Source organism: Henckelia pumila, chromosome 2, assembly GCF_033568475.1.
Source record: "Henckelia pumila isolate YLH828 chromosome 2, ASM3356847v2, whole genome shotgun sequence".
NCBI lineage: Eukaryota > Viridiplantae > Streptophyta > Magnoliopsida > Lamiales > Gesneriaceae > Henckelia > Henckelia pumila.
The window spans coordinates 33,900,418-33,905,242 of record NC_133121.1 but is presented as its reverse complement, the minus strand read 5'-3'; positions in this window follow the sequence as shown (position 1 = coordinate 33,905,242).

Genomic DNA, 4,825 nt, shown 5'->3' with positions numbered 1-4,825 from the left:
GACGTTATTCAACAACAATACCGCCGTTTCAAGCGCATAGCCCCAAAACGAAGGTGGAAGCTCAGTGAAGCTCATCATGGATCGAACCATGTCCAACAAAGTTCGATTACGACGCTCCGATACACCATTAAGCTGTGGTGTCATAGGAGGAGTCCACTGAGAGAGAATCCCATTCTCTTTTAGATAGTCCAAAAACTCGGTACTCAAGTATTCTCCACCTCGATCCGATCGAAGTGCTTTAATACTTTTACCTAGCTTGTTTTCTACTTCAGCCTTGAATTCTTTGAACTTTTCAAATGCTTCAGACTTATATTTCATTAAATATAAATACCCATACCTAGAATAATCATCAGTAAAGGTAATGAAGTAGGTGTGGCCATGTTGAATCCCTACTCTAAATGGACCACAAACATCTGTATGGATCAAATCCAACAGATTTTGACTACGTTCAGGCTTCCCCTTAAAAGGAGATTTAGTCATTTTCCCTTTTAGGCAGGATTCACAAGTAGGTAGAGAGTTAATATCAGACATATCAAACATGCCCTCTCCCACTAGCTTGTTCATCCTCCTTGAGGAAATATGACCTAGTCTAGCGTGCCAAAGGTTTGCCGGGTTTTGACTATCGATTTTCCTTTTGTTTGTTGTCGCCGGTTTGTCAATACAATTTACTGGAACGTCTTTTAGTTTTAAATTGTATAGATCGTTTTCAAGTTGTCCATTTCCAATTAAACATTCATTCTTGTAAATATTGCAAATCCCATTCACAAAATTACAAGAATAACCATCTCTATCAAGCATAGAAATAGAAATAATGTTTTTAATTAAATCTGGCACAAATAAAACATCTCTCAACAATAATTTAAAACCATTCTGCAAAATCAAACAAACATCTCCAATGGCCGTAGCTTCAACTCTGGAACCATTCCCGAGCCTCAGCTGGGTCTCACCCATTCTAAGCCTGCGACTTCTTGTCATCACCTGCAAATCATTGCAAATGTGAGATCCACATCCGGTATCCAATACCCAAGAAGTTGTATTAAGTGACATGTTTTATTTCGATATAGAACATACCCTTTGCAGTTCCCAACTGCTCAAGATACTCCTTGCAGTTGCGCTTCCAATGACCCGGCTTCTTGCAGTAATGGCAAACATCCTTGGATTTTCCATTGTTTGAAGCCTTTGTCTTTTGCTTCTTCTCGGGTTCCACTTTCTTGGGTGGGGCAGAACGTTTCTTGCCCTTCATACTTGGCCCCTTCTTAGCAGAAGATGAGGAGCCCACCAAGAAAGCTGGCTTATCCTTCTTAAGTGTGGATTCATATGTAACGAGCATATTGACCATCTCTTCAAGGGTGGCCTCTATCTTGTTCATATTAAAATTTATCACGAATCCATCAAATGAAGAAGGAAGAGATAGAAGCAGCAAGTCCACATTGAGTTCATGCTCCAACACCAAATCAAGGGTCGCTAACTTCTGTATGAGCCAAATCACTCGTACCCCATGATCACGGACCGAAGTCCCTTCACGCATGCGGCACGTCATCAACTCCTTAACAGTAGAGAACCTTTCAGCCCTCGACTGAGCCCCAAAAAGTTCCTTGAGTTGCGTGTGAATGTCAGCAGCATTCACCGTGTCCTCAAATCGCCTCTGGAGTTCATCAGACATCGAGGCTTGCATATAGCATTTGGTCTTGATGTCATGGTCACACCATGCATCAAGTTTGGCCAATTCCTCCGGACTTATGTCAGCTGGTGCTTCCTTCGGAGGTGCTTTCTCTAACACGTAGAGCATTTTCTCCGAAGTTAAGACAATCTTCAACTTCCGGAACCATTCCGTATAGTTGGCGCCAGTCAGCTTGTTTTGTTCGAGGATCGAGAATAAAGGATTTCGCGAATTCATTGTATGAAATACTGAAAAGGAAAAACAGACATATATCAATGATTGTTTAACAATTTACTAAGACATAAAATAGGCGAATTTAATTTTATGAATCTCACTCCCACTATTTTAACGATTTCACCACCCTCTAGTGAAAACGGGAAACTTTTTCCTTAGTGAGAACATGGAGTCCAATTGACAAACTTATGGTCCCGAATAATATCAGCCAACCATAATTCTCAAAAGGTAGAGCCCAATTGCTTCCAAAGCAACCCCCATGTATTTACCTCATGTCCAATAAGGGCCCAATAATATGACGCCGTTTAAAGTGACATGTCAAGATGACCCATCAATATTAAGTTGTGATGGACGATCGCCATGTGGATCCCCCAATAATATGAGCCGATCCCATGGGAGTTCCACCCAACTTACAACATTTGTCGATCCAATGTACAGCTTTCCGACGGACGGGCCCCCCCAATAATATGAGCCGGACCGTATCCGCGGGTAGCATCACATACATTGACCGTTGATGGAAGGTAGGAACATTTAAACAATATTTAAATTTCCTTTATTTATCTTGATATAAATTTTAAATCATATTTAAAATGAGGGATTTTATTTATAAAAATATTGTCTCATCATATTTAATTTATTGCATGCATTGCCGGATTCACGCAATTTATGTCTAAACATGCATACAATCATAATATCACATATTATAGGATGATCGATTCCATTTCTAATTGACCCGTGGTTGCCAATCACGGGTCTTAGTCCAATCCTAGGTAATATGCAGTATGCAAATGCAATCCTATTACATATGCTTCCAATTTACATTTCTTCAGTCTTCATTGTCTGCTGGGCCCACCATCTTCAAATCTTGATCTCCCACTAAATCTAATGTATTTACAATAAATAACAATGACAAGTAGGGGATACATTTTTAGGGGGTGGGAACGGGCTATAAACCAAGCCCACTTTTATTACATATGACATTCATATCGGGCCATAAACCAGGCCCATTAATAAAACCAACAACAATAAAGACAAAATGTAAATTCCTAACATACACCTACAAAATTGGTCATGGCAATCGATCATCCTTATCCAATAACATTTAATTCAAAATTAATTTATTGGATAACATGCTGTGGCAATTCAAATTTAAACAAGATAAAATCATATTTTATATATAAAATCACATTTCACATATAAAATCATATTTATCTCCATATCAAATAAAATCATATTTTATCTATAAAATCCAATTTTACAAATAAAATCATATTTTATCTAATATATCATAAGATCATATCTTATCATCAATTGTACCAAAATAATTGATTTCAAAATTCAATTTACGGATAAAATATTAAAATTTTCCAAAAATTCAAATTTATCCAAAATCAATTTTAAAATTTACGGACTCGAACAATTCGATCCGAAATCTCGTGAACCAATCAAAAAAAATTTTTGACCGGACCAAAAATAAAATTTCAACATATTAAAATTAATTTTTAATAAAATATTAATTTTTCCCGCGGGCCACCCGGGACACTCCCGGGTTGGCCCGCACCCGGGGCGCGGGCCGGGGCAGCCCGGCTGCCCCCTTAGGGCAGCAACGCTTGCTGCCCTGGCGGCGCCTGGCGCCGCCGCTGGGCGGCGCCGAGCGCTGCCCTGCGCAGCGCCCAGCGCTGCGCTGGGCAGCGCACAGCGCTGCCCTGGGCAGCGCCGTGCGCCGCCCTGGGCGGCGACGGTCGCCGCCCTGGGCGGCGCCGTGCGCCGCCCCTGGGGGCAGCGATCCAATCGCTGCCCGGGTTTCGCCCCCGGAAAAAAAAAAATTTTTTTATTAAAAATATTTATTTTGTTTCAAAAACCGAGACTCAAAAATTTTGTACAATTGATTAATTCAATCGATTGATCTGAGCAACCTGGCTCTGATACCACTGTTGGAAAACTGGCGAGTTCCCAGACCAATTACGATTGATACCCGGTGCAGCGGAAGTTTAAAATTTTTTCATGGAACGTTTCCATGGTATGGGTATCAACCGTTCATCGATTGAATTACGTGTGTGTGTAAAATTTAAATAACAATTAAATAAATTTTACCTCAAATCTCGCAACGAGATTAATGGACACCAACAGAACAATTCTGCTCTTGTTGTCTCTCCCTGGAACCGATGAACGCCTTCAATCAGGTCCACGAACAGAGGTTTAATCCCTCTGATAGATTGCACTAGAAAATCTATCAGAAGTTTTCTGCGAAGAGAATACACGAATTTGATTCGTTATTCCTTACTGCGATTCAAAATCACAGACCGGAATTTTCTCGGGCAGAGCAGGAGGGGAACGGCCGAAAATTCTTTGAGAGAGAAGGGTTTCGATTTTTTTTCTCTGTCTCAAAAATTATGACCTATTGTGTGTAATTTTTGTACTGAAATAACTTATTTATAATGCAGGCCACTAACACCTTAGGGCCCATTAGTCATAAGCTGGGGCCCGACAAGCAAAGCCCACTCGTTCAGAAATTAATATAAAATTCATCGTGACTCCGATTGATGAAACGATTTCACCAATGTGCACAGAAACCATTTCTGCACGTTTTAAAGTCAAAATAAATTTTCCTGAATCCGAATTCAGTGGTTTCCAAAAATGTCCATCCCTATGTCATTTTAGGAAATCCTACTCCCTTACTCTTATTTAAGAAGTCCAACTCCTTAGTTCATTAAATTTAACTCTTTAAATTTAACTATCTCAACGGGGATTAAAACTCCATTACACTGTGTGACCCTCAATGGTTCAGGGATACAGCTAGCCGTGGGCTCACAACTCCTTGTGACTCGGAACAACACTTTCCGACTTGCCCAACGAATCATGGTAAAGCGCCTAGCAACATCGCCCCATGATTCCCTAGGTATCACTGATAATGCCTACAAGAACCAGTAG